General features: G+C 34.8%; 1 long non-coding RNA gene across 1 annotated transcript; it reads left to right on the top strand.

The window, feature by feature from the left end:
- The first annotated feature begins 392 nt into the window (after nucleotides 1–392).
- Nucleotides 393–9,346, top strand: LOC121420247. Its single transcript, XR_005970733.1, has 3 exons — nucleotides 393–670; nucleotides 7,999–8,143; nucleotides 8,981–9,346. It is a non-coding gene; the product is annotated as an uncharacterized LOC121420247 (long non-coding RNA).
- Nucleotides 9,347–9,583: the final 237 nt, after the last annotated feature.

Raw genomic sequence — 9,583 nt, 5'->3', positions numbered from 1 at the left:
CTTTGTAATTATATGCACATCAGTTTAAACGACTGAATCAATTTTTCAAGGCTCGCGAACTATGTTCAATTGCTGCATTTCTCCCATAATTACATACCCCTCGAAAGACGATTTCGGTCATCAGTCTGTCTTCCTACTATTGAGAATTTCTACGATACTAGCCATTGGGGTTAGCAAGATTTTTTTCCCCGTTTCATTTTGGTTTATTTTCCACTGATTTTCTATGTTGTACAATCCGTCCCTGCTAAATGAAGGCAATAAATACAGATTCATTTAGTTCACCTTTTCGACCTCAAGGATATGAAATCGATATAAAATCAAAGTGTGCAAGAAAGCCAAAATACAAATAAATGCACATGGGTTTTAAGGAAAAGCGAACTTATAACATCTGGGCCCTGTTGCATAAAAATTTATGTCATAATGACATAAATTTCGATCATGACATAAAATCATGCATAGCTTATGTCGTTGACATAAATTTCGTTGCATAAAAATATTTATGTATTGTTTTAGCTTATGTCAAGTTATCACGCGATATACATAAACTGAATAGTCATGAACGAGCCTGTTGACATAAACTTGGCATAAGTTGTCATTTTTCAGCCGCAGGAAGCTCTTGCGAAAAAGGGGTCTTCGGCTTCCTATTTGGACGGGAAAGAGGCATATTTTGGTATGTATCAAATTTTCATTGTTGTATATCGTAGATCATAGATATATCTCACGTTCTGACCAAAATTCAAAGATTCTAAGTATGAAGAGATGTTTTAAATAAATCATTATCGCCGTCAATTTTATGTAACGATTGCTCGGATACTCTCCGGCTGCTCTTAGCCGTACACCGCTGGCAGTGCTAGCCGGAGGTTCCGGCGTCTGACAAAGACAAATAATGCATGGAATCAACACCAACAGAACAGTATTAAATTATCTTCACGACATTGAACATTGATTTTAAGGTTCCGGCGTCGGATAGACACAAATAATTCATGGGATGAACACTGACAGAAAACAGTTTTAATTAATCTTCACTACATTTTATTGGACATTTTCATTGATTTGAAATTAAAGTTTTTTTTAGAGCATCCCTGCTCTCACTGGAATTGGAAAGATCTAGGCCTAGATTAACGGTACTTGTAATGTTAGGCCTAGCCCAACGTTAGAGCCGGACTGTCTAACTACGATTAGACTAGAAGTCTAGACTAGACACTTTAGAGTCTATACAAAACAGCTCTGTCACTCACCGTGAGGGCCTAGCCCAGGCCTAAATAATTAGTTGTGCTGAGCCTTGCCCGGGGACCCCGACACGTCTTCAGACAGTGTCACGTGTTCGGGCTGCCGCAGTAATGCTGAGCCTAATAAGGCTATGGGCTATGTTCGGAGATTTAAAAAAAACTGAAATTTAGGCATGTCACTGTCAGTGTCAATGCAGGGCTAGGCCCTAGCAAGTAATAGCTTGGCCCCGTTATTAAGTTCTTGTGTAGATCTAGATCTCTCGTTATCTAGTTATCTATCTAGGACTAGATTAAGTCTAGGGTCTAATTTAGTCTTTTAGACTTAGTCTAGCTCTAAAAATATCTAAGTTAAACTTATCTTACCTAGGTGAGCTGAGCTGGCCCTACAATTGACTAGGCCTACCCTTGTTTGGGCCTTGGTCCTGGCCAGTGAATGAGGTGGTGCAGCCCTGCCCCTGGACTGAGTCTGGCTGGGGCTCCTTCCATTCATGCTTTTATTAATAGATCAAAATCGAGACCTAATCTAGTAACTGTTTAGCAATACAAGAAATCCAGAATAGATCTAGCTCAGGGCCCAAAATTGAAACTGTGTTTACATCATTTATAGTAAGCTAATCATTTGTTGGGCCTATATATCATCTATATGAAACAAGTAATATAGATCTACTAGAACTACAAAAGTTACTTTAGATCTATTCTATGTCTAATCTTAAGCCTGACTTTTTAACTCTGACATCAAAATTCAAATACAATTAAACTTAGACCTTTGGGAGACGGGTCCTCCACTGCCGACGCTACGGTGATGGAGCCCCCTAGGTTTATGGTAGAGCTACATGTATGGAATAGGGTGTCTAGCTCTAATATAATATTGTTTTCTAGTGCCAGGAGTAGAGGCCTAGATGATTCATTAGTTGGTAGATGTGCACTACAATAACATGTGTAGAGTATAAGACCCTAGCAGCGAGTGGGGGGGGGGGGGGGGTCCCTCTCCGTTCAGAAAAAAACAACAAAGTGATTGGTGTGTAATAAAGAAGATAAAATAATTTAGAAAATCCTGGGTCACCCTCTGTGTTAACGAAGACTGGAGACTACTGAACAGGAAGGGAAAGAAGGGGGAGGGGGGAAGAAAAAAAGAATTACACACTGAACTAATTAAGTTAAACATTGAACTGAAAAGACATGTAACTTCACGAAAACTGATGACTACGTTGTATGTTAATATCTAATAAAGATATTAAAGTACATCTATGATAGATACACATTTTAGTTCCTTGATTTGTTAAACAGGTTAAAAAAATTATCAAATGCCTTTTCTATTAATTTACAAAACAGTGCACAAATAATGTGCTTGGAGAAAAGGCATTTCAATTACTGGTAACTACAGGATTTGGTTTCTGATCTGTGGATAAAAATAACCATGATAAATGAAGTTCTCTTGATGATTGTTATTAAGAATTCCTCATATTACATTCTATTCCTTTTACCTATTTACTGTAAAGAGGATTTTTTTTTTTTTAGATCAATTATTAGAGGAGTGCTTTTTTTTAGAAAACAAACCCTGGCAATTTGAAGTTAAAGAAAATTCCTAATTGTATAATTATTGATAATTTGATATTTGAATTTAATTATTGATAATCAAATTTTGAATTTAAACTGTGTTGTTTAAGATTTTAAATACTTGTTTAAACAATTGTGTGATTCGTGTCGTAAAGAGCGTTTTTTCAGTCATTTTTAAAAGTGTATTTGTATGATTAGGAACAAAAAGTGACATGCAAAATATCAAATTAATGGCGCAAAATAGGCGACAGGAGTTTGATGACATATGAACTTCCATCATCTAGTAATATTGTATTTTTTCACAATTTTTATAACTGCCCCTTTACATGCTCATGATAAGGCCGTCTGCGGCCCCAAATAAATTCACTAGTAAAGAGCTGAAAAGCGGAAGAAGTAGCCTTTGTGAGTAATTGACATCATTGTTATTATATAGTTTACCGCCCTTACCTAGGGATCGGAAAAGTTGGTATTGATCAATTTGAAGAAATATATTACTTTGACCTGTAATCTTAATACAAGTTCCGTTCCCAAATATTATTTTTAAAAACTTGATGCCGCAACGAAACAAAATAGCATTAAGCCGAGATGGGAAAACGGGGAAAGGTAAACAAAGGAGAAAACTATATTTTCATGATTTCCTCGCAAACTTGCGCGGAAGCAAATATTTATAGAGAAAGAAAATCCCGCAAAGCTATCTTTTTCGCCATTGCTTTCCCCTTCGCTCTCACCATTTCTCATGTTCTTTTTTTTTTTGGGGGGGGGTGGCGTTAGGATGGGGAAAGCCACCCCGGGGCCACCCCACCGCCTCCTTGCGACGCACTTGTTATAGAAAAATGGAAAAGGTTCATGACAAAGGCCTGACTTTTATTGGGATGTTATGACAAAATCTATCACAAAATTTGATTTCTGCATCAATACTTCAGTGGTACTGCAGTAGAAATATAGATAAGCTGATTTAGTGTCATCATTATTATTCATTAATTCTTATAAGCAAAACAATTAAGATAAAGAACGGGACGTATTCGAAAAAAGCGCCTCTTGGATGCCAGGAAAACAATCAGATAAGCAAGATTCCCGGCGAATTTATGCATCCTATATGTAACGAGCAATTCAATTCTTTGTAATTACAGGCCTATACTTATCCCGCAGAGATTTATATACTCAATGATTGAGGCTTAAAGAATGCCAACAAGATGAAAGATTACATAGTAATCTAGAAACAAACATAATCATATTTCATGATCAAAAAATTAATCTCCGTTCAAACAAATTACAAATTGATATTGATATAAGCATCAATAGTATATGAAAATTGTTGGATGATAATGAGATTTGCATATATTTTCATTTCATTTATTTATTTTAAATTCTCATTAAAACATACAACATACAATTCAAACTGACAGAATGGTTCATGCATGCACAGTATACAAAATAAATAAAATGGAAAACATAACAAGAGAGAAAGAACAAAATTAAAATATGTGGGAGCCAGCATTGGACTCCGTGATAATGTCTTTAAAATCATTTCACATCACGGAGTCCTCTATATTCTAGGCTAAGTCAGCGCAGACCTTTCAGTTGCTGGGTTCCAGAAAATGGGCATCAATATCTTAAAGAGATGATTTGCTGATCACTCAATAATTTTGATCAACGAATATTTTCACAAGCGTACCTAAGAGGGGGGGGGGGGGGGGTAGACAGCCCCCCCCTCTGACGAGTCATAACTCATGCAATGGACGTACCCCTGCCCCCATGACGAATCACAACTGATCCCGACGAGCCACAAGTGCCCCCTCTTTTGAACTTGTAGACCTTTTTTTTTCTTATTTGCTTGTCAATTTTTTTCTGGTACGAAATCATTTATTTCTGGTTGAGACAAGTTTTCTTTTTTTTGCTTGTCAAATTTTTGGGCAGACGAATTTGCCCCCCCCCCACGGAAAATTCTGGGTACGCCCCTGAAAATATTCCTTTAATATATGAGTATTAATTTATTTCTTCGCTTGTTTATTTACCTATATCTGTAGATTTCTATAATAATAATAATGATAAAAAATTTGTAGTACGACACCATGAGTATTATCTCTCGAAAACAAAGAAGACAAGAAGAAAATTAGAGACAAAAAAAGAGAAGAAAAAAAAATGAAGAATAAAAAAGAAAAACAAAGGCAAAAACTAAAAAAAAGGGAAGAAAAAAAACCGACCCAAAAATGAAGAGAAGGTAGGGGAACAAAATAACGAGAATAAAAAAAGGGCAAAGGAAAATAAAATAGAACAGAAGAAAAGAAAAAAAATGAAGGAGAAAGAAAGAAAAAACAAATAATTCAAAAGAAAATATGTTATTTCTTTCAAAGAAAAAACCAAAGCCGTATGTTGACTGGTTATCAGGCAAAGGGAAAAGCAAGAATTTCCGGAACTAGACTCATGAATATTCATGTAAATCTCTCTCCGACGCATCGAATGATAGCCTTTTGTCGGGGCCTTAAGTTATATTTTCTATATGGACTTTAGTGCTATTGGCAAATCTGATGAACATATGAACTTACTAAAATTCACACATATTACGCATATTCAATTATTATTTTATTTTTTAAGTATATTTTTCTTTTATTGTTGGTTTTGTTTTTTCGCCTGTTTGCTGACAAAAATCAAATTTATCCCGTTGCCTCGTCAAAAGGCTATATCGATCCTCCATTGGTTCCTGTACAAACGACTTTTAATGCACGTCGGAAAAACATCCCTCCATTTTTGCCTAGTTTTGGGACATTACTTCTTCGTTTTGAGGATTGTGAATATTGCGGCTTAAGTTGTAAGTATGTATTGATTCCTTCTTTCCAATTTCTTACAAAATAACAAATAATCATTAAATTCCCGAATCTCTTTTGGCCGACCCGGTCCGGATCCGGTGAGCTTGGGTGAAGCTGTTCGCAGCCCGAACACAGTACGTGTTCGGGCTGCCGCAGTGTTCACCTGCAATAAACTCTCCGGCTGCTCTTAGCCGTACAACGTTGGCAGTGCTAGCCGGAGGTTCCGACGTCTGACAAAGACAATTAACGCATGGAATCAACAACAACAGGACAGTGCTAAATAATCTTCACGACATTGAACATTGATTTTAAGGCTCCGGCGTCGGATAGACACAAATAATTCATGGGATGAACACTGACAGAAAACAGTTTTAATTAATCTTCACTACATTTTATTGGACATTTTCATTGATTTGAAATTAAAGTTTTTTTTAGAGCATCCCTGCTCTCACTGGAATTGGAAAGATCTAGGCCTAGATTAACGGTACTTGTAATGTTAGGCCTAGCCCAACGTTAGAGCCGGACTGTCTAATTTAGACTTAGTCTAGCTCTAAAATAATATAAGTTAAACTTGTCTTAGTTACTTAGGTGAGCTGAGCTGGCCATACAATTTAGTCTAGACTCTAGTCTAGGCCTACCCTGGTTTGGGCCTTGGTCCTGGCCAGTGAATGAGGTAGTGCAGCCCTGCCCCTGGACTGAGTCTGGCTGGGGCTCCTTCCATTCATATTTTTATTAATAGATCAAAATCGAGACCTAATCTAGTTTAGCAATACAAGAGATCTAGAATAGATCTAGCTCAGGGCCCCAAAATTGTGTTTACATCATTAGTAAACTAATCATTTGTGGGGCCTATATATCATTTATATGAAACAAGTAACATAGATCTACTAGAACTACAAAAGTTACTTTAGATCTATTCTATGTCTAATCTTTAGCCTGACTTTTTAACTCTGACATCAAAATTCAAATACAATCTAGTATATGTGTAGGTTATAACTTAGACCTTTGGGAGACGAGTCCTCCGCTGCCGACGCTACGGTGATGGAGCCCCCTGGGTTTATGATAGAGCTGTGGAATAGGGTGTCTAGCTCTAATATGATATTAGTTTCTAGTGCCAGGAGTAGAGGCCTAGATGATTTATTAGTTGGTAGATGTGCACTTCAATAACATGTGTAGAGTATAAGACCTTAGCAGCGAGGGGGGGGGTTCCCTCTTCGTTCAGAAAAAAACAACAAAGTGATTGGTGTGTAATAAAGGTGATAAAATAATTTAGAAAATCCTGGGTCACCCTCTGTGTTAATGAAGAATGGAGACTACTGAACAGGAAGGTAAAGAAGGGGGGGGGGGGGAGAATTACACACTGAACTAATTAAGTTAAACACTGAACTGAAAAGACATGTAACTTCACGAAAAACTGATGACTATGTTGTATGTTAATATCTAATAAAGATATTAATGTACATCTATGATGGATTAATTTCTATTAATTTTCAAATCAGTGGACAAATAATATGCTTGGAGAAAAGGCATTTCAATTACTGGTAACTACAGGATTTGGTTTCTGATCTGTGAATAAAAATAACCATGACAAATGAAATTCTCTTGATGACTGTTATTAAGAACTCCTCATAGTATATTCTATTCCTTTTACCTATTTACTGTAAAGAGGATTTCTTTTAGATCAGTTACTAGAGGGGTGCTTTTTTTAGAAAACAAAAACTGGCAATTTGAAGTAAAGAAAATCCCTAATTGTATGAATAATAGAATTATAGGGCCTACAATTACTTATCAAAACCTATCTTCACTAGAAGTATTCATACATTGAGTGTGTAAATCATTTTTCTAACATAAAAAAATGAAGCCTAAATGAATCACTTGTACTTTCCTTAGTAAGTGATAAAAGGTGCAAAAAAGTGGCCTTGTTATTGTTTGCACTCATAAAGTTCGTTTGCCCAATAAAAGGGGCAACATTCAACCTTTTAAGGTGCATAATACTTAAAGATTAAAGATGTTCAAATTTTTAACCTCAATTATATGGTTCAAATCTGCGCCCTATATGATGATTAATATAACTTATGCTACACCCATAAAGGTGCACAAATGGGTATAATTGCTCTCATTAGCACCCCTTATTGTACCAACCCCTAAGGTTCAAATTTGAATCCCGATTCTTAGTATGTTCATCAAACCATTTCAAGGTTGAAAGACTAGACCTCATTTGCCTTAAAATAAAATATTCTGTATAACTGTACCAACACCCCTGTCAAATATATTTGACAAAATCTGTAATGATAAAAATATATTTTTTTAAAGAAGGGACTTCAGTTGTTGTTTATACAAAATGTAAATATGAATTCATTCTCATCTGTTACTATATGAAAAATTTGGTATTCACTTTTTAACAGGTGACCCACACAAACGGTGAGAAGAGGTAAAGAGAGAAAGGGGCACAGCAACTGGAAGGAGAGGGAAGTCCAGACACTCTACCACTGTCTGCGATTGAATAAGAAATTTCTCTTTGGATCAGGGGGTCAAGCTTCTAGTATGAAGGTGAGTCTTTATATAAAGTTGTGTTTATTGAATATTCTACTTGTAAATACAAGTATACTACTGTACGGTAATATTTATTCTTGTCTAATTTATTATTCTTAAGAGCAGTTGCAAATGTGATGTCCTGTTCTAGTATTTTTCAAATATAAATCTCTTAAAATTCATCCACATCTTGTAATAAATACATCTTAATTTTACTCACAAAAATGTATATCATGAATCTCGTGAATTTTTATAGAAATTCAAGTTTTAATTGGCAACTGAGCCCTCTTAATATTTCAATTAATGATATTATTATGGAATGCATTCACAAAAATATGTAAGAGCAACAACAATGCAACTCGTCAAAGTGAAAACAAAATCTAGCTAGGAAGGCTATTGGATCCATACTATTGTAACAATTATTTTCCACTTAACTTTTGCAAGAGATTCAGATTCAGTTGATTTATATTTTTTATTAGAATCTCAACAAAGAGGCTAACAATGAGAGCTTAGAAGCATAAACGCAATTTAAGTGCATTTAAGAATAAATAGTAGTAGTAGAAGGGTATATTTTCATTTTCAAGTAACACCACATATGAAAATTTTTACAAATGACTTGATTGAAATTAAATATATTCTGACTTTAATTATAAGTATATAAAAATGATATTCGAAAGCTATTTACCCAAGTTTTATTTAACATTCTATATTTTTTTAATTATGTCTGTGATTGCAATCTCAAAAGGCTCTTTCATAATCTTTTAGAGATACATCATACATGTAAATGTATGTGAACACTTTACTGTTATCAAGTTGAGTTGCTAAAGTTGTTTTCACTGATTCTTCTTATTTCAGATTGTTCAAGAGTCAAGACTGTTGAAGAGGTGACGTCATGGACCTGATAGCACCTGGCAAGGGAACTATATTACTGTTCATAAATCTATTACTCAAGTATCCTAAAAACGCTTTAAAAATTTGAACATTAACAAAAGTTCTATTTTACAAAGATAATAATCATTATATTGACATTGTGAATATATTTTATGATTATCATAAAATTATTATAATGTAAATGATGATAGGTCATACTAATACAACTGAACAACAAGTAGAAAAGAAGACAACCAAGAAGGAGGAGAAGAAGAAAAAGAAGAGGGGTGGAAGAGGAGAAAAGGAGAAGAAGAATAAATTACAACACTGTGAGTTCCTCTTCATGATATTACAAAAATCTTCATCTTAAAGTGGAAATATTTATGAATAATATAATGGTTAATGTATGAAAAATACATTTTATTTAAATCCAAGTTCCACTTTTAATCATGTTTATAAAGTCATAGGACAGGTGACAAGATAACATTGTTTCACAAATTTTAGTGTGTATTTATTTTAAAAGTAATAAATTTACATAAAATGTCATTCTCTTTGCTTCATCTCTTTGTTGCTTTTATTGAATCGGGG

The sequence above is a fragment of the Lytechinus variegatus genome, chromosome 8 (genome assembly GCF_018143015.1).
Source record: "Lytechinus variegatus isolate NC3 chromosome 8, Lvar_3.0, whole genome shotgun sequence".
NCBI classification, from domain to species: Eukaryota; Metazoa; Echinodermata; class Echinoidea; order Temnopleuroida; family Toxopneustidae; genus Lytechinus; species Lytechinus variegatus.
Note: the sequence above shows the minus strand (reverse complement) of the source record. Positions and strands in the feature narration are given on the sequence as shown.